This window comes from Ammospiza caudacuta, chromosome 14, assembly GCF_027887145.1.
Source record: "Ammospiza caudacuta isolate bAmmCau1 chromosome 14, bAmmCau1.pri, whole genome shotgun sequence".
NCBI classification, from domain to species: domain Eukaryota; kingdom Metazoa; phylum Chordata; class Aves; order Passeriformes; family Passerellidae; genus Ammospiza; species Ammospiza caudacuta.
In genome coordinates, this window is record NC_080606.1 from 12,559,285 (window position 1) to 12,585,432 (window position 26,148).

Sequence of the window (26,148 nt, forward strand, 5' to 3'; positions counted from 1 at the left end):
TTAATTCAAATTTGAAAGCACATGACAACCAAATATTTCCTGAGAGCCACTTGAACACTTCCAACAGAAACAGAGCTGGAATTTGCTGCTGATCCAAATGGAAGAATTTACTTTCTTAGCAGCTCTGTGTTACTCTGAAAACTGAGTGCTTCATCCCTTCCAGGCCTGCCTTCCTTTAATATCTCTACAATGACTGATTAACAATATCAACTTGTTTACTCAAACAGGCCAGTGCAGAGACACACAATCAAGAGTCAACAAAAAGGTATTAGTATGTGCTATTTCCACCCAATCTAAAAGAAAAAAAAAAAATCCAACATAACGAGTGAGCTAGACCTGGTCTGGAGCAGTGACTCAGTTTCTGAGGAACCTGTGGTTTTGCTCCCTTTTCATGACAAAAGCTCCTGACATCAGAAGACAAGTCATTTAGCAGTAGCTAATTAAGAATACTCCAACCCCACACACCTGTGACCACTAAGCCAGCACACATCTTTTGGAATAAGCAGTGGGACAGCCAGGCACTCGGTCCCCTCACAACCACAGCAAATGCCAGAGTCCTGGGGCTGCCTGGCCAGTCTGGAGGAAATTCAGTGATTCAGCTGCCACAGGATCCAGCCCCCAGGCCTCCTGTGGCTCACCTAATCCTCCTCTTCCTCCCTGTTCTGCAGGCAGGGCTGCTCCCTGCCAAGAAAGAGCAGCACAGCAGAGTGGGGTGGCCGTGTGCTCTCCCCTCTTCACCCTCCCCAGCCCCTCTGAAAGCAGCCAGCAGCACTGTACCCATGCCAAAGGGCTCTGCAACTCCAGAGCTGCCAGGACAGCCCAGAGCAGCCCCTCAGGGCAGTGAGGGAAGAGTCACCGGCAAGGGATACAGGCCTGAGTTTTCTCTGCATCCCTTCCCAGGTGAGTGGAAGCTGCAGAGGATGCTGAGATTGTCAGAGCAATCTCCTGACGCTGCAGGAACCCTCCTGCACAGGCACAGGCCTGGGCTCATGCTGCTTTTGGAAATGTTTGCAGGGAGGAGAAGGCACAGACACATCCACTATCATCTCCACCATCATCTCTGATGGCTGCTTTTAGTGGTCCAGTCCAAGCAAAGCCTTTGGGGTTTTACAGACAACAGTCCCAAACTGACATTGACAGGAGGACATGATGGTGCACAGACTTGCTCTGATGAGTCCTCTGAGGTAAACAGTTTCCAATGCTTGGGAGGGAGACAGGAAGGGATTGATGGCCTGTAAATGAAAACCTATCATAAAATCCATCCTCTCCAGCTCATAATCAGTTTGTGTGCTCGTCAAATGCTCACCACAGTGTTTTGCTCATCAAATTCCTACAAGACAGCACCCCCACCCTGGATGTGGTTGTTAGCAAACACCAAGCTGATGGAAGCACATAAACTTTTAATTGGCAATTACCTTCCAGACAGCCACTGGTCAGAGGCACTGGCTGAAACCAGACCTTCCCCTTCACCCTTTGGTGAGAGATGTCATCCTGGTAGGAGCAGTGATCAGGAGATGCTGCCCATCCAGAGAGGCTCCACCATGGTGGTGCCTAACCCCTTACCATCAGCATGATGATGCAGATTCTGAAATCAGTTTGGTGCTGCTCTGTGCACAATTGTGGTTCTTGTGCTCACAAACACTGAGGTGTTCCTCAGGGAGCTGATTTCCCTGCCTCAGGAAGAAAGGGGCACACAATGCTTTGAGCAGGCATTGCTTTGTGGTGCCACATTTGGCTGAGTGGCTGCATCTCCCATCTGTGGATCTCCCCTTCAGTGAAGTTTCCCCAGCCCCAAACACATCAGGCTCAACAGCAGTGAATCTACAGCTCTGCTGTCAGGTCTGCAGTGCTTAAACTGTTGAACACCACTGTACCCTAAACCCTGCAACGCCATTACCCAAATCTAGCTTTATTTCTCTTAGTTCAGCTTTTCTTGGCCATGCAATGCACCAAAAAACTCACCTCAACAGCCAAGACCAACTACATAAATTCAGCTTTAATTATGAATTACTTTAAGTTTGCCTGGCCATTTGAATGGACCACCTTACACCACTCAGCTCTCCAGCTCCCTTTACACACAGAACACCTCCTGACTGGCTGTGTAGCCCACCAGCAGCATCACAGGGAAAGGACACAGGGCTGCAGATAGAGATTCCCACTGCACAGGCACCCTCCAGGTCACTCCATCCCAATTCCACATTGAGATTACCTCCAGCTGCTGTTTCTGAAGCACCTCTGAAGCAGAAGTCCCACCAGCAGGTTTTGCTTTATATCCTTTCAGACTCCTGAAACTGTCATGCTGGGAGAAGCAAGCTCCTTGCTATGCTTATGATCACCTGGGAGTGGACTGTGAAACTTTGCTCCAGTTGTTGCACAACCCACCACTGCTGCAGGGGAAAAATCTGCCAAATCCATCAGGAGCAGACACACATGTTGGAATTAGTCACTGCTCTCGGCTTGCCAGAGCTTCTCTCCAGATCTGGAGGCATGTCTCAATGGGGTAGTCACCTCTGGACAAGTATGTTCCTCCAGCAAGTCCAGGTTACAAGCTCAGTTTCTCCCAGCTAGACCTGCAGAGAGTGATGCCAGGTATTTTTCTGAGCAGCACTTGGGCAGATGCCCACCAGAGATCTGGGCTGCAGAGAGGCAGGGCCACTCCAACAGTATGGAAACAAATGCAGCAAATCACTTTTCCTATCCACAGACTTTATCCACCACCCCAACATCCACTGGCAGCCTGGACAACCTGATCCTTCCCCTTTTGCATGCTGGTCCAAGTGTTTTCTCTCCCTTCATGACAGAACCAGATTCACGAGGTTCAATCATCTTAAATCCTTAGTAAAAGCAATTGCTGAGCCATCAGCCAATTTACATGCCTTTGACAGCCCTGCACAGCCAAGGAAGCTCTCTGGGGTGTGGTCAGGCCTGGATAATGATCAGCATGATCAGAACTGAACTGCAGCCAGCACCCAGAGAAAACCCAAAATCAGCATCAAACTTGCTCACAGCATCAAACAGGAATCAGCCCCTTGATAAAAGCCCAGGAGAGCCATGTCCTGCACAGCAGCATCCAAATTACTGAAAGCTGGGGATATGAACAGAAATTCACAGGGATTCAAGTACAGCAATCCCCCTGTCTCACAGATATGAGAAAACAGACAGAGAGCAAACAGCTGAGGATGCTTGGTCACATGGCACCAAATTGCCCAGAGGCTGGAAGGAAGCACAAGTCAGAAGAACACAAATGCTTCCACTCCAATTGCCCATGGAAAGGAAAAAATAAAGCTTCCCCAGCCCTCAATGAAATTTCCCCCAGCACATCCCTGTCCCCTGAGCCAGAGCTGCCTCTGATGCACACCAAGGGTAAGATGCAGTCCTGGAGCAGCATGGATGGATGCTTGGTCACTCTCATCTACCAGGAGGCTGAACAGGAACACAAAACTGCTTTGGGACTCAAATGGAAGGGAGCAGCACTAAAAGCTTTCTGCAGACCTTACACTCTTTGAAGGCTCCTGTCATGGAAGACCAGGGCCAAGTGGATTGGATGGATGGATGGATGGATGGATGGGTGGATGGATGGATGGATGGATGGTCGGTCACAGAGGATTGACCAAGTGCACTCACACCCCCATCATGCTGCAGGCTCACAGCTCCAGCCCACAGACCTTGCTCAAAATGTATTACACATCTCCACAGAGCATTCATAATCTACAGGGCACAGTAGAAAACAGATAAAATACTGCTCAAGGCACTGATTGATCAATCCTTAAAAGCCTCTTCAACAAATACTCCTACTAAGTGTTGCATTTTGACACACCTCCAGTTTTAGTAGAGCAGCTGCTCCAGGGTTAGAGAACGTTTGAAATCATAACCCACTAGGCTGGTTTAACTAACTTTTGAAATAGTTTGCTCATGTCAGAGGAAACAGAAGAGCAATATTCTCATTACCTAGCTAGCACAACATGGAACAGGTGATCCTTTCAAGACGTCTCAGGAAAGGAAGAGCTGAACACTCATCTACCTGGAACTTGCAAAAGCAAACAGAGATTATTTAAACTTAAGTGCAAGAAGGTAAAAGAGAGGGGGGCTGAGGTCAGGTGTCGCTAATGGACTGAAACTCAGAAGGCTTCATTTAAATTCCTGGCTCAAACACAGAAAAGTCATGCAAGCCTCTCAGGAAATTCTTATGTTGATAGTAATTCTTATTCTTGTGTAGTTCCCAAAAAAAAAGAGCAGCATTAACACTTCCTTCTGCTTATTCTGTACCTTAACCATAAATGCCTTAAAGAAAGGACCCATCTCTTACCCTCCATTGCAAAAACTCAGCATCCCTCATTTTATGAGGGGACTCTCAGAGCAACAGTGTAAAAGACAGCGGGTTCCCTGCCAGCATAAACAAGGAGGAATGAGGTTCACAAGGCTGAATCTGTGCAAATTTTCTTCCCCAGAAGCACTTGGCACCTGCTTGCTGAGACCTGCAGGTTTACCCTCAACATGCTTTAAGCATATGTCCCTCAATTTCCCAATTTTCAGCCCCAAAGGAGCCCAGTTCCTTACAAGAGCTGAGCCTGCAGCCTGGTTCAGGAGCTGGATAAAGCTCTGCAAATCCCAGAACACTCTCCATCCCCCCAGCAGCTCCAGCTCTGCTCCCAGGCAGCACCTTTGGCAGGTAAAGGAACTGATATCCAGGGTGCCACAATAAAGCAGCAAGGAGCATTACTCAGTCTGTTACACTTCCTCTCCACCCAGGTGGGGGAATCAACCAGATCCCTAAATTAAATCACAGTACAGTCACTGCTTATTCAACAGCAAAAACAAGCTCCTGCAAGCCAAACACCCAGCATGACGGTGCTGATGCCTGGCAAGCTGGACAAAAGGAGTTTCAGCTGTTCATTTTGGGAAGGTGGGTTCTGTGCAACCTTTTGGAAGGTACAGCTGTGGGCAAGCAGTTTGCAAACCGTTCTATCAGCTGAAGGTAAATAGAGCTGTCCAGAAAGAGACAGCCAAGGCTGAAATTCTGGCTGCCCAGATGATGAACATGCAGAGAAATGTGTCAATTAATGTTTTCTTAAATAAGAAACAAAACACTAGAAACTACAAACCGTACCCTGAGTGTTGTAATTATGTTTCAAAAGTGTCTTAAACCCTAGGAATTTCAGTAACAGATCTCTCACTAGAAAAAGCTACTGAAAAAAGAAAAACCTTTTTCCATCCTTCCCCTGTTGTCTGTGATCTTGTTTAGAAAGCACTTGGGAAAAAGGGAAAGAAGTCAAATTAATGTTTCAGAGCAAGAAAGCAACATCAGACTGCAATAAATCAGTGCCACTACATAGCTGTCCTAGTGGCTTATGAAGTAGGAAAAATCTCTGTAAATTCACCACTCATTTACTGCAGAATAGATGGTGTAGATCCTATCTACTCTTCACAAAATCAGAAACATTAATCTCAAAAATTAATGCAAAATGGCCAAAAGTGAAGGAAAGCTGCTGGCTTTGCCTCCCAGGAGGTTGCAATGACAGTGAAATCACATTTAGTCTAACTGCAGGGTGTTCCCCACACTTCTCTATAATTTAACTTAATATGGGGAGGAGTGATAGGGAGCCAAAGACAGCAGCCACCAGTTCAGGATCAGGCAAGCTCTGGTTCGTGACTCTTGGACTTTGGAGAAGCATTAAAAACCTCCACAAAATGCACTCTCATTAGCAGGTTTCAAGGTTAGGTAAATGCATCCAGCATCAGGGCTGGGAAAATGCATCAGGCACTCCTGGAGATGAGCACTAACTTCTCCTTAGGTCTCTTCAAGCTGCTTTGCTTCCTCTTCCTTCTTCACCCTCCGTTTCCCAGCTCAGCCAGTGCCCAATACCCCTAGGACAGATGTTGTGGTTAGAGAGATGTATGCCCTGTAAACAGCATGCAACCTCACCACTAGTTTGAATTTCTCGAGGGTGTGAGAGTCCTCCAGCTGTGGAAATCATTCTTTAGAGACAGATGCTTTGCAGAATAAATGCAGAGTGAAATATCTCTTCTTAGCCTTTTGGCTAAGAGATAATACAGTATCAGTTTAATAAAACATAACTTAGCAAAACCTCAGAGCAATACATTCAGTACAAACAAAATTAGGATGTGAAAAAGCTATACCAGAAGTGTTTTACAGGTTTGCAGACAAATGAAGTTTCCAGAACAAAAAACTCAGCATTTCAGTACTGGTATACAAGTGTTTTAAGCTAGTAGTGACTACTAAAGTGTTTAGAGAGGGTCTGCCTTGGCTTCCAGCATCAGGTATAGCCAGAAACCACAGCAAGCCAGATAAACTCCTCTGTTAGGAGATGAAATCCTGCCAGCCTGTAATGCCTCATGCCATTCCAGCTGCAATGGCAGGGCAGCATTCAGAGCCCAACCTCTCCAGGTGAAAGACCCCAAAAAGTTCAGCAGCCACACAGCCAGCAGCCTACAGCCACTTCCCAAAAGCACTCAGAGCTCCTCGCACTTTCTGCAAGGCACAGGTTTAAATATTTAACACTTTAACATGTAAGTTTGAGCAGTTCTGCTTTGTAAAAGCCCGCAGCAGACAGAGATGGAACAAACCCAGAGCTGGGAGGACACACCCTGAGCCCTAAACACGAATCCCTCGCTGATGCCCAGCCGGGGCAGCCCTCCCTGCTGCTGCTTGCACGCGTTTATCAGGCGCGCTGATAAATTCCAAACTCAGACACACCAAAACCTGAAACTCGCTCTGCCCTCAGCTGTTTTCCTCCATCCACTACAGCAGGAGGAATCACAAGACTTTGAGCAGGGAAAAGCACAGCAGGACAAATTATTGCAGGACGATCTCCGGCACGGCCCGCACAGCCCAGCCCGGCACACCGGGCCACCCTCCCGGCTCTCCTTACCCGGCTCTCTCCTCCCGGGGACGCCGAATCGCTGCCTCGGCCGGCCCGCAGCGTCTCCCCCGCCCCCGGCCCGGAGCAGGGCAGCCAGCATTCCTCCCTCCCTTCCCTTCCTCCCGCTCCCCGCCCAGCGAGGGGAGGTTCGCTCCCAGGGATGCGGTCACGCCGCGACAGCGGCCCGAGCATCCCCTGAGAGCAGGGATTCTCCCGAAAAACAGCTCCTGGTCCTTTATGGCTTGGCACTTGGGATGGGAAGCAGTAAGATACACAGCTTTTAGGTAAGCAAACTAATTTTTTTTAATTAATAAAGAACAAAACACAAACAAACAAACAAAAAAACCTGAACAAAAAAATCCCTCTACTGCGCTTTACTCTTCAGAAGATTTTAGGTAAGCAAACTATTTTTTTTAATTAATAAAGAACAAAACACAAACTCCCCCCCAAAAAAACTGAACAAAAAAAATCCCTCTACTGCTCTTTACTCTTTAGAACAAATGGATTTTGATTTGCTCGTTCTCAGCGTGTCCAGTCAAACAGCAACGCAGAGCTTAACAGCAACGCAGAGCTTGCATTTGGCTTTATGTAAGTAAGCAAACTATTTTTTTAATTATTAAGAAACAAAACACAAACTCCCCCCAAAAAAAAACTGAACAAAAAATCCATCTTCCACTCTTTACTCTTTAGAACAAATGGATTTTGATTTGCTCGTTCTCAGCGTGTCCAAACAGCAACGCAGAGCTTGTATTTGGCTTTATGTACTTATTTTATGGATGCCTTTGAAACAACCAGAAGCTCACAGAATACTCAGGATCCAGACCTATCTGGCCTTACTCTGCACTGAAGGAGGATGCTGCCTGCTATCTCACCTCACAGTTCCTCAAAAACAAAAACTAACAAAAAAATTAAAAATTGTCTGAATAGATTAGATTAAATGAAATACAGACTTCAGAGCTGGCCCATACTGTAATATATTGCATTACCTCAGCAATTCATCCTTGTCTGCTCTAGATGAAACAGGAACAGACATCTGCTGCGAGCCAGGAAGACACAAGCAACAGAAACATCATGTACTGTGTGCTGCTGATGCAATGAACAGGAGCAGAATCAATCACCAGAAAGGTTAAGTTGGCTTTCCAAACTATAATCATATATTTCAGAGATTTCTGCTCCTGTTAAGTCCATAATGTTTGAGCATTTCCATAGCTAAAAGGAAAATATGTCATTTACTAATAAACACAATATTTGAATTAGTAAAAAATCTGAAGAACTCCTGACTGTCCTAAAAATTATGGTCACTGGGTGGTTTTTTTGTTGTTTCTCTTTAAAAATTACATCAGCCAGGAAAGTGAGTCACTGCCTGGTACCATTTCTTGGGTACCACCTGAAAATTTAGCTTCCAGCTGTAAAGTTTCAAAGGAGGTATAAAACACACCCCAAAAAACAAAACAAAACAAAAAACCTAACCCCAAACCCACAGCCTGCCAGCTTCCTCAGGATGGTAAACATCATGGAAACAAAAATAGAGGGTTTTATGCCCAGAACTGCAGCTGTAACTTAAAAAGAAAGAAGCTGGATTAGAAAAACACTTCTGCAGTCCACGGAGACCAGGCTGAGTGCACATCAGGCAGGGTTTAGGGAAGAGCAATTTCAGCTCTGCTGATTTGCACCAGCAGCCAGCTTCAGCATCACAGCACATCTGGGTGCAGAGAGCCCAGCTGGCTGCTCTGACCAAAACCAGGGACTGCATCCAGCCTCTGAAGTCTAGGGGCAATCATGCAACAAAAGTGAAAAAACTCATCTTGTGAAGTTTAGCATCTCCACTTTCCATCCTACATTGCACAGCACAAATCCATCCTGCAGGGGTTAGTGAGGCTTTGGGGCTTGACAGCTCTGGGGGAGAGCACACCAGAGCCCAGCTCCCAAACCAGGCTGTGACTTTCTGTCAGTGGCAGAGCCATTGCACAAGCAATGTCTGCTCAGTGTCTGTCACCTGTGTTGCTGGAACAGCAGGGCAGCACCTGCAGGTGTGCAGGTGGAAGACTGGCATTGCAGAGGAAAATGCCTAAAAGCCACCAGACCGTGGCTCTTCACACCTCTGCTTACCCACTTTTCTTTTTTCAGGTAAGTGGAAAGCATCCTACAGGCTATCAGGTATAATCATTCCCTCTGAGAGGGAGAGGACATCCCTGCCCCATCACCAGCCAGCACAGGTCCCCAGTGGCTCCACCACAAGGAATTCAATTCACGCACAGCGCACGTGAAATCCCCATCTCCCACATTTGCAAAGGATCAGAGATAGCCAGTTTTTCCTGAGCTTTAAGAGCCCTCTGCTCTGTGAATACTCCAAATCCAGTCCTGGCGGTCCAACCTGCAATTACAGTCAAACCTAAAATAGCAGCTCTGTGGTGCCAGCACCACTCATCCCCACGTCATGTCCCGAGACTCAGCACACCCGGGTGTGGCGTGGCAGGCAGCGAACGCTCAGTTCCCCGGGCACTCCACTCCCAGCAGACTTCCTCACACGCCTGGTCTCACACCACTCCCCACACTCTTCCAAAATAGGAATTTTTTTTTGGTAGAGCCAGTATAGCAGTGTATTTTCCTCTTCTTCCTGCTTTAAGAAAGAGCCTTTTAGGGAAGAAGAAGGTGCTTGAGGTGCTCAGGTGACACATCCACTCCCCTGCATGGAACATTGTGATGTAGGTTTATGCACAGAGAGAACTTCCAGCACTGGCAGGATTCCCCCAGCACATCATTGCACAAGGGGATACATCTCCTCCAGAGCTCCAGCTGCCAAGTTTCACTGGGAGGCCACTAATACGTATTTGCCCTCCAGAAGGTACTCAGTGATGGCTGTGGGAGTGGCAGCTGCTGCCTGCCAGGTGACAGGGGAGCAGAAAGGGTAAATTCAGGAGTCATCTTTCACCACAAACCCTTGAGAACAGACCCTGTGGTGAAGTTCTGGGGAAGGGAGGGAGCTCAGACCCTTTGGTGAAGTTCTGGGGGAGGAAAGGAGCTCAGACCCTTTGGTGAAGTTCTGGGGGACGAAGGGAGCTCATCCAGTGTGCTGCCTTTTGGCTACAGTGGGCTGTGCAGCCCCACTGCTCTCCCCAGTGGGTCCAGAAGAGGACAACCATCTGCTTCTGGACTCCAAGTTCTCCTGCCACTCCAGAAGTGCTGTTTTTCTCACTAACACGAAGACACACCATGCTGATGTTGGAAGCTGTTCAACATAACTGGTGATGACATCCACGGTGATGAACAAGTTCCTGGGCATGCCACATCTGTCCCAGTGATTTTTGGGATGGGTTTAACTGCTGGCACTTCTAGCTTCTGCCTAAATACCTATTTAGCAGGACACAGCCAGCTTCACTGTCAACTTGGGAGTGTAAGACATGCTGAACCACTTCAGCATCCCCATGCTAGAAACCTCCATGGGCAGAGGGCCACAGCAGCCTCAGGAGATCCCAGAGCCAACAGAGCATCAGCAAACCTTGGCAAGCCTTCAAGGAGCTGCAAAGGTGGCTCAATCTCCTGCCTCTGCCTGGGCTGGTGCTGCAAATCAAGGATTTTCAGGAACATCCCCTCTCCTTACAAAAAAAATTTAAAAATTAAAGAGAGAGAGAGAGAGCGAAGGGGGAGAAGTTCAAAAGAGTACCTAACTGAAAGAGAAAACCAGTTAACTTAAATAGCCTGCTTCACCAGAGAAAACACACCATGCTCTGTGAGCCAGGGCTTTAGACAGCAAAGCTGAGGGGCCACCCACCAGCCTGTTTTGGACTGACATCAGTGACCATTTACCATGCGCAACATGTTCCCCTCCTCCAGTTCTGTCCACAATCTCTTTTAAATGTAAGGATTTTAATGAAATTATGAACAGATAGAAAGACTCTCACCTGTGCTTTTTGACACAAATTGAGGGTTTATGCACTTTTTGCTTTCTCCCTCAGTGCCAAACAATGGCAATGTATATCCCATCAATGTAAACGGCTATGGAAAGAAAGATGTGACAACTGAGGAGCAAGCATTTGACCCTAATTCCTCAGTTTATCAGTAAGAAAAAACAGGTCCATATTTGCTAGCTTTCGCCCTTAAAAGCTTCCTGACCTGCTCTGTCAGCGAGCCTGTCATCTGGAAGAAAGCAAGACATTAGTCAGGCTCATGCTTATTTAATAAAAACCTTGCATATGCAGGAGGGACTGAAAGTTGGTCTTTATTTTAAAAAATCGCCTGCAAACTTGAGTACAATTTTGCAGTGCAAAACAGGTCTGAGGACTTGCCCCATTTACCCTCTGCTCCACCAGTGCTCAGCTTAGCAATTAACCAGCTAATTATTCAGAGCTTAGATCAGGGAGCCAAGCAGCCACCACAGAAGTCCACAAGGATGCCCAGATCACCGCGCAAAGGACATTTCATGTCCTGCTATTTCATAAGGAAATCGGGAGCTTCAACTGATGTCAGCTCCAGGAAATGAGCCCCAGGCAGATGATGCCGGAAGCAGGAGGCTTTATATTTAGTACTGAGTCACCCACTTTATTAAATACAAAATACAAAAAAGGTGGGTGTGGAGAGGGGATAAGTGGGAAAAAAGTGAACAAGTTATTCTCTGGAGATCATGGGCCATGGGGAGTCTGGCAGTGAATGAGTTTTTTGTAAAGGGAGAAAGAAATTAAGAGATTACCTGGAAACCCCTTCTGCACACCCACTGGAAAAGCAGTTGCCAGATGAGCTGCATTCCCAGGGCAGAAGCCAGCACTGAAACCACTGCAGGAGCCTGCAGTGCCTTTGGGATCTCTCCAGCCAGTCCTGCAGGCCTGAGCAGAGCATCACCAGTTCTGAGGCACTTTCCCATCCTGTCTGCTACATCTATGAGCCAAATGACAAGCCACCGGAAGGAACTTGGAGCAGAGAATATTTTTAGGCCAGTTTTGCATCTCCACCTAACAAATCACAAAGGGCACCTTGCAACAATCACAAAGAAAGCACTTTGGGTGATTACAACAGCATCAGATGAATGGCTAATGGCTGTTACTGAGGCATGAGAAGAGAAACTGCCCTGGCACACTAAAACTGCACCCAGGCAGGGCTGACATCAACCAAAGGCCATCCTGTCCCTTTCCTTCTCCTCAGCATTTCAGTCTTCCCACCCTGGCTGGCTGTGGACACCAGCACAGGGAAGATGAGGCAGTGGGCAGAGGGCCCTCTGTTAGCACAGCATCCCAGTTAGAGCCAGCTCAGGCACCCACAGACCAGGCCACTGGAGAAAGAGTGGCACTGCCTCTGGTTGGAGGGTCTTGGAGACACAAATTTACTTTTTCATCTTTCATCTCAGCTGCCAGCTCTGCCCATCACCCAAGTCTGTCCTTGACATGACTTAGGCAATCCTCTGCTCTCCAGGAGAATGTGCTCTAGATAACTATCCACCCTCAGTCACTACTCAAGGAAATAGAATTTTACACTAGAGCTGCACTACTGCAGAACACAAGTGACTGTTTACAGAATATTTCTGAAGAGGAAAACCATTCTGATCCATTTTTAGCAACATTCAATTTAGACACATCTACAAATGAGATGTATACAGCATTCATGTGGACTGCATCCTCACGGAATGTATTAATATGGGAAAGCTGCCATTTAATAGGAATGTAGTTCTTTGAACTAAGGTCTTTTAACACACACTAAAGAAAGCTTTAAGAAGCACCAAAAAAACAATCCTAATGCAAATGGTGGCACAATGCAAATTACAGGAGTACAGATTTGTTTAGAAGAGGGTCATATTTTCATACAAGTCTGTCACAGGCCTTTTAACTTTCTATCAACAATAAATACTCTGCAGCCTGAGCAGGAGCAACATCTTTGCAAAGTTTTCAGCTACTTGAGCCAGATTTTGCCCCTGAGAAGATTAACTTTCTAAATACTAAAACATAAATGCTGCTACCAAAGCCAAGCACTACACCTCATTTCATCTTAAAAAAAGTCAACTGGAAACAAAGCTCTCTCTAAAGCCAAACACCAACAGGGACTTGCCTATAGGAGCACCCTATTAGATTGCTAATAAAATAGGTGTAATCTTCAAAATAAAACCACAACAGTTAAAAAGATGTGGTTTGAAACATAGATCCATGGGCTGTAGCAAGGCTGGCAATTGTGCAGAACCAGAGGTCAGGAAGTGCTTAATACCTTCTACCTTTATGCAAGAAGACATTTCACCTCTGCAGTCACAGCCAGCTCTGGCCACCACTGCTGGCCACTGCACAGACCAGTTTGCTGCACCACTCCTGGCCAGTGGGAGGCTGTGGGAGATTGCCACTGGGTGGCTCCTCAGTCCCACACAACCCATCAACATCTGCAGGTGAGCTCCCACTGTCAGAGAGGTTCCAGGCAGTGCCCAGCCTGGGCAGCAGCACACACACCCAGCCCAGGCAGGCAGGATCTCCAGGGAGGGATTGTATCTCATCAGGACATCACCCTGCCAGGAGCACTGGCTCATCATATTGTACAAATTCATCTGTGTTGAACTAGTCCAAACTCTCATCTCAAGGGGCATTGAAGCTTTTTCTGGTATTTAGCTCATGCACTTGTTGGCTTCCCTCCAACTGCTCTTTTTATCTCAGACCCCCACAGAAAGTCTCCTGTAGGATGGACCCACTGAACAGGGTAACTCCAGGGGCTCCCACAACTACTGCACTCTTTTCAAATATGTAGAAAGGTGGGGTAGAGCTGGATTACCGCTCACACACACACTGTAAATTGTCACCCATAGCCTTCAGGTCCCTAGAGCACAATCTTCACCACACAGCTCATTACACTGTTAATTAGGAAGCCATCTCCCATTTTCCAGATCATAAAAAACAGCTACTAGTAGCAGACTGATCTCTGTGCTGTGAAGCCAGTCTTTGCTTTGACAGCAGATTTCTTCTATTCTCTAGTCTGTTGTTGCTGTCGACTTTAATGCTTAGTATGAAACATTTAATGCTTAGTATTAAAATATTTTAGTATTAGTATTAAAGAAACTCTCATCCTAGAAGTTAGCAAAACAAAACCAAAAACCAGACATCTACAGATCCTAAATAAAGCCAAACAAGGCATGGTATTTGGTAGAAGGCATGAAGCAAATTTGGAGCTTAGGCAGAAGAGGCAGATGTATGGCTGGGAGCAATGACACCACAAGGTTCAACATGGATCACACCAGAGAGGTCCAAATGCTGAGCAAGAAGATCAGCTGTGAGTGCTACACATGAAAGGGCAATGCACCAAAGAAAGTGCAATGCCTTGCTTTGTGCCAGGGTGATATCAGACCCATGCACAGAGCTTTAATTGCTGAAGTGAATCATTGACTGGTCCTGGTTGTAAAGGCTCTTGCATAACAGAGTTTCAAGGACTGTGCAGGGCAGAATCTTACTCCATTTCATGCCTTTCAAAACTCTTTTTATACAGACCTTCAGAACACAGGGAGCAAAGGGATTAACTAAAACCACCCTATATAACCCTGAAAAAGTTATACTACTTAGAGAAAGGGAAGGAAGGAATAAAAGTTGTTGCCACTAGTGATGGATCTAACTAATGTAGGCTGGACACTGCCATTACCATCCATCCAGCACAGCTACAGCAACTTCTGGGAGCTTCTCAGCCGGGCAGAAGCAATGTCAATTTTTCAAGTTTTCAGCAAGAAGTCTGACTATGCTGCCTTTGCTTGAGCATTTGGTTTATATAATGCAGTGGCAAGAGCCCAGCTGGAAATCAGATACACGAGAACATTGCAAAGGGGTGGGCAAAAGAAGGGCAGGAGCAGGATTGCACAGGAACCTCCCATCCATGTCCCCAAGGAAAGCTTAGTCCCAGCCTCAGCCAAAAACAGTGCAGAAAGGAACAGGCTAAAGTTTAGGTCAGACATTAAGGCTGCTTATTCAAAGTATTTTCAGTCTTCAGAAGGCCTGGTTTCCCCTCCCTCTGTATGAAAAGGTGAATTTTGCCTAAGTGAGGATTCAGAAACTTGCTTGTTATTACCAGGAGCACTGAGAAACATGAATGTTTTTGTAAATGTATTTCCATTTGTTCTCTACTGACCTTCAGAATGTTGCTATCTTAGAAACAGTTCTTAAAAGCAAGGGCCAACTTTCTCCCTGAATGCCTGCCCAACACCAATCACAACAGGGTAACTTTATACACACCCACAACACCCTATGTATTCCCTAAAATAAAACTCCTCACAATCCATTCCTGGAGGCAAAACATTTTGTGCAAAATTTAGGAAAAAACAGCTTAATTGCAATATTGTTTTAGAACTCACTTCCTTTATTTCTGTAACCAGCTGGAGACAAGCACCTTGTTGTGCGCTGGGTCAAGGAAATGTTTAACTACAGGATTTATAGCACAATATAGATGTGTATATATCACCACAGCACTGCAGCTGCTCAACAGTTATAACAGAAGGCAAACACTGGTTCAGCCCAAGGAAAACAGGGATGGGCTGCAATATCAGCCTGCTCACTAAGGCTCCAAGGCAGGAGAGCATCCAAGCCAGTCCCTGGGACAAGACTCAGCATCCTGGAATCTCAAAACCACAGCCCTGTTCCAAACCCAAACAAAACTCCACAAACCCCTCCTGGCTGATTAGCAGGAAGGAGCACAAGGTTGCAATGGCAGCACAAATAAGGAGCCAGGATTAATGATTTTTCAGACCCAGCTGAAGCACTGCCTCACAAAATATGAATGCCAATTACAGGGATGGGTAGCTTGAATTCAAGTTTCCACTTGGTTGGTGCTGCACTGGACAGACTGAGAGCTTTGGTGCTTGCCCAGCAGTTTCATCTGCACCAAGATCTTCCATGAAAACAGAGACGGTGAAACCCACAGGACCTCCTCCAGCTCCTGACCTTCCCAGCAGGGCAGAGTCAAAGGCAACAAGTTCAGTCCTACTGCTTGTGAAAGTAGAGCAAGACATTTTCTACCTTGTAGTACAGAAGGGAGGGGAAGAGGCAGATCAGCACCTCCCCTTCCCTGTTATTTTGAGCAGAATCCATGGAGCAGAGGTCCTGGTGCCTGGGCTTCTGCTGCCAGGGCTGGGACAGCACCACATGCACCAGCAACATCACTGAGGCACAGATCCATACAAGCATCAAAAACCCCAAATCTGATAAAAAAAGGGAACTTTGAGGGAATGAGCACATAGAAAAAAGGATTTCAGCTATAGTTTTCAGATAACACAATAGGCAAGGAAGAACATTGAAATGGCACACAGGTGACTGTGAAAATTCATTTCAGGAACAACCCACTGCACATCACCTTCCATCTAACCCAGACAGGATACAAGCTTCTTTTATCCAAGGTCTTCAATCTGAATTTCAAACATCTTGTGTGTTCAGCTCTGGAGAGCCCCTAATTTAATCACTAATATACTGGAAAAAATAATCCACACAGATATAATGCAGAATCACATGCCTTCCTATTTGCTTTCAAGTATAGAAATGCTTTTCATATGTCAACTATCAGGGAAAAAAAGATAAAACAAAGGGGATTTTTCTATAGCTTCCTTTCCCACCACCTCAAAGAGACAACAATTTCAGGAGCAATCCAAGAGGATGTCCCCAGACCTCTGCAATCAATTATTTCTGTTTTCCCCCTATCAAGACAGTCTCCCCATCATTTGGGCACAAGAGAAGCAGCTCTAGCACACAAAACTCCAGCAGAAGCACAAAACTAACAGGACATAGGCCAGAGGCAAGATTACCCACAGCATCTGAGCCACAGCCTCATTCTGCAGCTGGTATGGCAAACACTGATAGAAGCCAGCAGCATTTCTGATGTTACTCAGCCTGTCTCATCTACCAGATAATCAGATCTTCTTTATGCTTTTCCCCAAGTTGGTGTTTTGCAGGTTTTTCCTTGTCTTGACCTGACCCTGCAGTGGGCAGCAACTCACTTTGCCTTGTGTAAGTTCCTGTATTTATACAATTTTTTTTAAAAGCCTGGCCAGCATATTTTCAGGAAAAAATTTGGTTTCCTCTAGCAAGAAAAAAAAGAAAAAAAAAATCTGCAGTAAAGACCTAACTGTAGGAGTCAGTTTTTCCACTTTAAAAATTTGAGATACAAATAAATAGCCCCTTGACTCTCAAAGTAAAAGGCATGTAACTGAGCTAGACAAAGGCTGAAAGCTCATCCCTAGGCTTTGGGAGAAATAAAATCCTTCTAGTGTCCTTCCACAGAGTTTCACGACTGTTTACAAAGATTTTATGAGACAATACAATATTTCACATTTTTAAGTTTTTTTTACAGTCTACTCTGGAGTGGAATTACCAGAAACAGAACAGGCCAAGGCAGAGTCTACAAAAACTGAAGAGAAGGCAGCATTTTCTCTGATTACAGAGAGACCTTTGATCACCAAGGTCACATAAAGCCGGCACACAGAGCACGCCAGTCGCTAACAGCCATGGAACAGGCACTGGGCAGAGCCTCCCTGCCCTCCTCCCATCCCTCCCCTGCTCATTTATTCCCAGCCCTGCCCTAAACAGCCATAAAGCTGGGTCTGAGCTGCGGGAATTGCCAGGCAGCACTGCCTGCTTCCAGATCCCGGCTCAGCTGCATCCTGCCTTTCCCCACGGAGCAGCCCTGGGCCTGCCAGCAGCATTGCCTGGCACCCTGCAAAAGCACTCACTGCCCACCAGGCATGGCCAAGGACAGTGGGAAACACATGGAACAACACAAGGAGTCAACACTCGATGTTCATGAGGCAGAGGACAGATGCCCAGGGCAAGGAGATGCTCAGATCTTCCCTCTGCTGTGCCATGGCCAAGCACCCAGACCTGCCTAAGCTTGGGTTTGAGGCCTGGCTTTGCCAAGAGGCAGTGGGGAATGAGATCACCACACCAGATACTGCTCAGCTTCTTGCCCTCAATGCTTTTTCTTTTTTACACAAAGAGGGAGGCGCGTGCAGCTCAGGTCTGGGCAGACAGGACTGAGCTGGAGGCTGTGGGCAGTGTCCTGGCCACTGGACATCCCTGCAGCACCTGAGCTGAGACATTCCTGAAGGGGCAGACTAATGCATAGGCTGTGGGCAAGAGTTTTCAATTGTTTCAGGTCCTTCAAGAAGCACAGCTAAACTCTGATCAACACGTATGATAACTACATGGCTGGCAGTGAGACATCTGGCTCTACACCTTTCCAACACTGGTCACCTTAGCATTTCTGCATTAATTAGCAGCAAACAGATTTTCTGAGGTATTTTATAGCTGAAGGGCTTCCTGTGGCTGCCAATACCCCAGAAACCAAGACATAAATGTGTTGTGTACAGACTAATGAAAAGGAAGACTATTTTTAATCCAAGCCTACGTAGGGTGGGGCTCAGTCTCCAACCAGGCCAAAAAGCCACTATAATCCACAAGACCAGTGCCTGGCAATCTTTGCTTGCAGGCTGATGTCTGTTCTATTTTGGGGATGGGAGGAATTTAGAATAAAAAGATATATAAATTAAAAACAAAGGAGGCTATGAAAAGTGAATAGAGGGAAGGGCTAGACTTATCCTGTGTATTTTGGTCTAAAGAACAAGGCTCTAAAAGAACACAAATCAGAATTACTCTATTTTCCATTTCCCACAGCAGTTTATAATTTATAACAAGGGCTGAGGAGAGTACAGCCCCAGTATATTTTTTACAGGAGGAAAAGCCAATCCATGGCTCCTTGCACAGCACTGAGACCCTTGGGAAGACAAGGCAGGAAAACAATCACCAGCCACAGACATCCCACAGGATCCCATACAGGGTTTCCTATCTCAGACACCAGGACAACAGCTGCTGGGACACCTCACTGTTCTGTTGGGACTGCAAAAAAGGCAAAGCAGAGGATTGGAATCTGGCAAGTTTTGCTTATTTAGGGCTTCTGGCCACCAGGCAACCAACCCACTAAAAGCAGAGATTTTTTGTACTCTCAGCACCTAAACTTCAGACATAACATCCCACTAGGTTTTATTTGCTACAGACCCTGTCTTAGTTTGGCATTCAAGCCAATTCAACACAGCCATGTACTTTGCCACATCAGCCCCACACTCCTTGTAGTGCACAGGTCATTTGTCTAAAAGCAGATACAGACAGCCTCTCTCACTGTCTTCAGGTGCCCCTTTAGCACCCAGCCATAAACTGTGAAACTCTTGCACAGGCATCAGCATCTCTTCACCTGGCCAGGCCTGGATCATTAACCCAAGCACAAAAGTCTGCAATTAATTCTCTTGGCAGAATTATTGGCAGAATTCCCCCTGCAGGAAGGGCAGGACAAAGAGATGAACACGGGGATAAGTGGAGGACCAACAATGATGAACCTCAAGCACTGCTATCATCACTTTGGTCACAGACTTCTTTAGGAAAAAAGCCAACATCTAAGCAACATTGTGAAGTTTAACCCCCAACATTATAAGCATAGCAGCAAAACTGGATGTTGAACACCTCAACACATGATTATGGACAACTTCCCTTCATCCTTCCTTGTTCTACACATAAGGAACCTCATCAACTCCCTCCTCTCTCGCGGACAGCACTAAGGTCAGTATGTGATGAGGAAACAGTGAATGAGACAGTTAAGTCTATTGTCAACTTTAAAAAGAAAAAACAAAAAAGCTTACTTAAAACACCAGTAATTAGGCCTCCTGCAGGGACACTACACTTTATCTTCTCTTGAAGATCACAGTAATATTCTCTCTTCCCAGCTATTCAGTGGGGACTCCCAGCAGCATCTGTGAGCTGTCACTCTTTTTACAGGAACAAAAAACCTACTGAAGCGGCAGGAAAAACAGCTGTAAGCATTTCAGAGAAGGAAATGAGACAAGGAGACTGGTTAGAAGCATATGGCCCATATGGATTGACATGAGCAATCTGCAGCAGCCCTAACCAGAGCTCACCATTTCAGACAGTGATCCTGCTCCCCACATCCTCAGACACATGTCAAATCAATCATTATTTTATTTCCTCCATACTAACTCCCAAATGTTACTGGTGCACAGGCCACCACAGCACATGGGGACAGCCTGGATGCTGCAGAAGGAGTCAGTTTGCCCCCAAGGATGTGCACATTGTCCAGCAGCACAGGGGACACAAGGATGGGACCTAAGGCAAGCAGCCCACTGGCCAAGGATGCTGTGGTCACCCTCATCGCCCAGCTGCTGAAAGGTAGAGACAAACTAACAGGAATCAGCTGGCAAAACAAACAAAAGGGAAGGAATGACTCTGGGTAGCTCCATCTCTGCTGATAGCAGCTCTCCTGAGGGCATGGAAGCCCTCTTTTCATCATGATTCCATTCACAAACCCAGTGCAAAACTAGCTTTAAGTAGCCCAGGCATGAACCCACAAACCCAGACAGGAAACCCTGGCTGTTAGAGGAGCACACATGATATAATTCTTCAAGCAGGCCAGACAGGACTTGATTATTGTCCTTGGCATTTCTAATCTATTACCAAAAAAAGCCAACAGATCTTAGATTCCCAGCAGGCCAGTGGATGCCACAGTAGCTGAGTGGACTGGCTGGCCACCACACCTCAGCACCCTGCCCAAGGAAGTCCACACCCCGGATGGGAACAGAACTGCAGAGCAGCCAAGCAAACAGTCCTGGAGACAGGGCAGCTGCTGGCCAGCACTGATGTCAGTGTGGTCAGCACTGATGTCACATGTGCCCACCCCAAGGGCTCTGTCATCTCCAAATCAAAGTGTGGCACTAGCAGAGTACAGATGTGCACATCTTCTCCTCCCACCCCATTCTCCAGGCCTATCAGGTGGGGACTTCTGTGTTCAGCTCCACCAATTAACCACATCTGCTTGTTTAGCTGGTACAGTTGTTCTTTACATGGCTGGCAAGGTCTCACAGGAACACACCAAACACCTGAAATCCCAAACACAGTGCCTGCTGCCCTGACTGGGCTCTGCAGCCACAGACACATAAGTCCCATCTTTTGGCTACAAAAAAATCATCTCTTCAATCAACAGTTAAAAGGGTGAGCCTCCATCACCCTCCCTGGGCAGGATGTCCCCATGTCACAGCACAGCCACCCCAGGGGTGCCATCTGCCCGTGGAGATGGTCTGGATGGCCTGCAGCACAGGGAGATGAGGAAGGAGGATTTCTGACAGCCAGGACCCCCTGTCCCCATGCTGATGGCACAGCCTGGCAATGCCACTCAGGTAAAGAAGAGGAAATCTACACCTTCAGCCCTGCACTTGGGGAAGTATTTGCACAAACCAGAAGACTTTTCCCAGAGCATTCTGCAGGGCTCCAAGAGGATCTCACAACACATGGAAAGGTGCTATCCAAGCCTCCCCTTCAGAGACACTTGGAAGGATATCCAGGGCAGGAAACACTGGCAAGGACAGGACAGGCTTGACCCATCACCTACAACTTCAGCACTGAAGAGCACAAAGTAGGCAGCTGCTAAGGCTGAATCTGAAATAATGCTGCTGTGTCCAAACACCACCAACCCATTCTTACTCCCTGCACACTGGAGATGCCCATTTTTAATTCAATAAATTCCAGAGAGACAGCACACCCACAGACACACCCCAACCCCTGTGCACAGAGCAGGGGACACAACAGTGGCTATTCCTGAGCAGCAGTCACACAGTTAAAAGTGATTACAGCAGCCCAGTCCCTGTCAGCTGAGCTGCTGCTGCTCTGGGGCCCTCCAGGCTGCTCCCTGAGCATCATCAGCCACAGCACCCAGGGCCCAGATGTTGGACCATCACACAACTGCCTTCAGCTTTCACACTTCCCACCTACTCACCCACCAGCAGCAAGAGCAGCAGGCACCTCTGGGGTAGAAAAGAGTGCAAATGGTGCAAGCAGGGACAGCTGATTCTGCACAGGAGTCTGAGCAGCTCTCTGGGATGGTCACAGGGTAATCAGTCCTTTCATGCCCTCCCCTGCCAGCAGTGGAGGGCAGAGCTCTGCCAAGACATCACCCACCACAAACACAACCACTGCTGCTTGTGCAATAATGTAATTCCCAAAGTGCCAACAGGAATGTGCGTGCAACAATGTCAACAGATGCCTATCAAGGGGCTTGGGGGCCAGGGATAGGTGATGTTGTGACATTTGTTACAGTAACCCAACAAATTAATTCAAGGTTTAATTCAACCTTGCATCGCCCTCATTACAAGAGCTGGTCTCAGTTTTGCAACATGCTTGGAAAAAAAAAAAAAAAAAGGTATTCAGGAATGTTTTGCTTTGTGTATGCATTAAGGCTATTTAGTAAACTTTTAAAATTTAATATCCACCTTTCACCCATCTGCTGGTAGGGGTTTCTGGATTCATGTTTGGCTTTTTTGATATAATTAGCAATTTTAATTACGTCATGAGCTCAATGTCCAAAAAGATACACAGATCACTAAATGCACAGTAGTATTTAGTCCAAAAAGTGCTGACCATCCAAATACCAGCAATTGCTTGATAAATATTAACATAAAATGTTGTGGCTATTCCCAATTTGACAAGTTAAAAATTAATATCTTATTGCAGCAGGCAGGTTGATAGCTTGTCAGTCACATGTTTAAACAGCTGGCCTGAAGAGATGAGAATCTGCTTTTTTCATGCTGAACTACTGCTCTAATATAGGTGGAAGCAGAGCAATATTCAAAGCCTAAACAAAACACCAACTTTAAACCATGTTTCTTTTGCTGCTTAGCGCTACTTGGCGGTACACAGATAAAAACCAAGTAGCAGCAGGATAAATTCCACCTGTCCAAGCCTCTGCAAACTGCACAGCAACACTGTAGCAGCTGGCAGCTCCCTCCTTCCTTTCACTCTCTGTGATCAGAAGCACCTCCATGTCCCTGCACAGGGTTAAACTGCCTCCCCCAACGAGGCAGGTCAAGAGCTGCCCTTGTGAGCACCATCAGGAGAGCCAGGACTGTGCTTAGATGGATCTGTACAAATCCTGTGCTGGAATAATGCAGGCAGGCTTGATGCTGCTTTTCCATCACCTCCCTGCCACAGGCAGTTCAAGAAAATCAGGCCTGTATCTAAAAAGGGACAAATGTCCTCAGAGAATTCCAATCCACAGCTCTCAGTTTTATGAAGCACAGAGATGCAAAACATTGTAGCTTAAAAAAACAAACAAACCCCAAACACAAACAAGGAATACCCTGTACTGATATAAAGCAGAACTTGGTCTTTGGCTCTGCTGAAAACACAGCCCCTTTGTGTTTCACCACCTATTATTTAAAGCTGTGTAAAATAAGATTACCAAGAACATTATCTGTGTGTTGGGACGAGTCACCAAATAAATTAGCACTACTTAAAATATCACCACCAAGACAACCTCAGGTGTGAAATGAGCTGCTGATCACATCATCTACTTAGATAAGGAAGCAGGTTACAGTATCTATGATGGGCACACCCTCCCTAAACACACTGCCAATCATGTAAAAGAAAAGTATTTATCTTCTCCCAATGCACTATATGTTATCAATAATGGAACTGCCATGCTGAAGCTCCAAGTGGAGCACTTGCAGTTTTACCACACAAAAAGTGCAGATAAAGTGGCTCACAAGGCACACAGACCACTCAGATCACCAGCAGCTGCTTAAGCACAGCTACTGATTTAACTGTCCCCAGCATCCCTTCCAGTCAGTCACTGAGCAGTGCTCTCCTTTGCTTTCCTAGAGTCAGAAATGTTGTGTTTCCGTTTCTCCAAAGCCACCGAAGTCACTGCACTAGAAAGCCAAGTAAACACAGGAAAGAGTTACTGGAGTTACTAGAAGATCCCGCATGAGTGGATTCAGCACAAACTCATTTAACCAGACTGCAATTCCTTCACTCACCATCTTAATCTCACAACAATTGAAACCCGGAGCAGAGGAGTCAGCAAGGGAGCCCCAGGGGAAGGGCTTCCTCTGCGTTTATCCAAATACCTAATGAAGTCACCAGTCCCCAGAGCCCTGTCCACTGTAAAGCTCATCTAGCCAAAAGTGGTAAATAGGTTTCTGGAGTTAGGGGCGTTCTTAACCTGGGGAGACGTTTGCGTATTTTACAGGAGTGGAAACTTCATGAGATTAACTTTGATAAGAGAACAAAGACCCTGATGAAACACAATTCTTTACATCTAGCACTGAATAACTGAGTTTAATAATCACATTATGATCTCTTAGCTCAGACAAAGAATGAGTAATTCATCTTTCACAAGCAGAAAATTCCTTCAAAGGAGCTTGGTTACAACCAAGCAACATCCTCAAATTGTTAAACTGTTGGCAAGATTAACAGGCTATGATAACAATAACGTTTGGAAAAGGTTTTCATTTAACAAATTATTTTATTAATTTCTTTTTTTAAGAGTTATTTAGAAGCAAACAAACAGATCTGGAATTTTAAGTCTCCGTGTGTGCACACACTCCACATAAAGCCATCAAACACCCCCAGGGCAGAATCAGCTGCAGAATATTGCACCCAGGGGACTGGCCTTGTGTCCACTAATCCCCCTGAATCACTGCTCTCCACTCACAAACTACCAGCAGCTCCTCTTTGCACAAGATTTCTTTTCAAAACAGATCGAATTTCTATACATCATTATGCACAGCACTAGCACATGCTGATCTCGGTAACTATTCCCTCTTTATATCCAGGTTCCAGCTGTTGTCTTTAAAGTTACTCTGAGCGAGGCTCCCAGCATTAAGGAGTTTTGCTTCTCAGGTTACCAGGCTCACTGGAGAAGTCACAAGTGCTACTGGCTGAACAATGGCTCCAAGCTGTCATGCAAAAGCAATTTACTTGAGATATCTATTATCTTTTATAGTCGCTTCTACAGATTGACCAAAAACAGGAAGCCCAGCTCTCACATTCCACTGGAATTGTGTAACAGCAACAACAACCTCAAAGGCTGATTCAATGGCATTTGCTCAGATCTATACCAGCAGCTCTCCTAAGAAATCAGCGAGTCCAAGGGGTGCCCTGCTTGAAGGCACGGATGCCCTCACAGAGCAGGCACATGCAGCCTGTCCCAAGGAAGCATTAACTGGAGCTCGGTTCCCATGCACGTTTCACCACTGTTTCTACTCAGAAACTTACAACTGGAGCACAGTCACGCCTGCAGAGCTGTTACCTCTGTGAGCACTGGGACTTGATGTTACCCATTACACTATTTCCAGACAGCATCAGGGTGCCCCAGCAAAGGAAAGTTTGAAGCTTTAAGTCCTGAAAAATCCCCTGCTCTTCCTTTTCCCTTCCCAGGCTCCCAACAAGAAGCCATTGTTAGGGGGAGTAGGGTGACACTTCCTCTCCCAGTACAAATTAGAGATGTATAAAAATAAACCCACACAGCTGTCCCACGACTTCTCATCTAACTGAAGCGGGGTGAAATAAAGTGAAGTCGTTCCCATTTCCTCACGCTCTCTGCTTTGGGAATACTACCCTGCACAAAAGATAAAAGTGCAATACAAACCGAACCCCTTTTCAGTGCCGCTCTGCGGGAGCCCACAGCGGGAAGCGGCACCTCCCCTCCCCTCGGCCGGGTTCTGCTCCCACCAACTCGCACAAAGCCCGAGTCTGCCGCACCGGGGCTCCATCCCAGCGCATCCCCCGGGCCGGCCCGCCCCGGCTCAGCCCGGGGCTGAACTTTTCCATGGGGATGAATCAGACAAGTGCTGCCTTCTCATCGCCGCGGGGAGCTGGGAGCGGCGGCAGCAGCGCGCCCGGCGGACACGTCCCCGCGTCCCGCGGCGCCGAGCGCTCCGGGCTCCGCGCCCGCCTCACGGCCCCGGCAGCCCCGGGACACGCCTGCTCGGCAGCGAGAGCAGAGCCGGGCCCCGCGGAGCCGCCGGGGCCGGTCGGTGTCCCCCGCTCCCCGCCGCCGCGGGCGGGATGCTGCTCTGCGCGGGCTGGCGCCCGTCCAGCGACGGGGCGAGCGCCGCAAGTTTGCCCGAGTTGGAGGCGCGCTGGAGCAGCCCCGGAGCACTCACCGTCCGTGCCGCGCCGTGCCGTGCCGTGCCGCTCCGAGCCGTCCCGCCGCCGCCGCCCCGCCCGCTGCCCGCGCTCGGCGCGCCCCGGCCCCGCCGCCCCGGCCCCATTGGGCCGCCCGGCCGCACATCACGGGCCCCGCGCTGCCAGTGGGCGGCCGCGGAGTCACTCAGGCTCCGCCGAGGGCACGCCCCGTCCTCGTCCTGCCGCCGTAGGGCAGCTCTGCCGCGTCTGCCCCTCGCCGTTCCTTGCCTTCATCCCCCTTGCATGCATCCATCCTCACCCCCTGCCTGTGTCCCCAGCCCCGCGCACGCCTCACCTCCTCTCATTCTTCTCCTGTG

At 47.3% G+C, this 26,148-nt stretch overlaps 1 protein-coding gene across 2 annotated transcripts in view; it reads right to left on the minus strand.

Moving 5' to 3' along the window:
- Positions 1-25,892, minus strand: part of PLS3 (plastin 3) — a 49,834-nt gene extending 23,942 nt beyond the window's left edge. The window contains exon 1 of one of the 2 annotated variants that reach the window (XM_058814341.1): positions 25,810-25,892. The gene's annotated coding sequence lies outside the window, so the exon portion shown is untranslated. Of the gene's footprint in view, positions 1-6,890; positions 6,991-25,809 lie in introns of those variants that run through there. The other variant, XM_058814342.1, reaches the window with a different exon arrangement.
- Between the last annotated feature and the right edge of the window lie 256 nt (positions 25,893-26,148).